The sequence below is a fragment of the Eimeria mitis genome, genomic scaffold (assembly GCF_000499745.2).
Source record: "Eimeria mitis Houghton genomic scaffold, Emh_scaff6349, whole genome shotgun sequence".
Classification (NCBI taxonomy): domain Eukaryota; phylum Apicomplexa; class Conoidasida; order Eucoccidiorida; family Eimeriidae; genus Eimeria; species Eimeria mitis.
Window position 1 is genome coordinate 337 of NW_013574529.1, and position 265 is coordinate 601.

Consider the following 265-nt stretch of genomic DNA (forward strand, 5'->3'; position numbering starts at 1 on the left):
CAAACCATCAACTTCATCGAAGAGGAGACAGGGTAGTTTTGCTTCTCTTTCTGCTGCTGCTGCTGCTGCTGCTGCTGCTGCTGCTCCTGTTGCTGCTGCTGCTGCTGGGGGTTTGCTGCGCTTATCCAGACGGAAGTAATCCACCGTCACACCCCCTTTTACTATACTCTCCAGCTCTGCAACAAACCACAATCGAGGGTTTAGGGTTTAGGGTTTAGGGTTTGGGGTTTAGGGTTTAGGGTTTGGGGTTTAGGGTTTGGGGTTT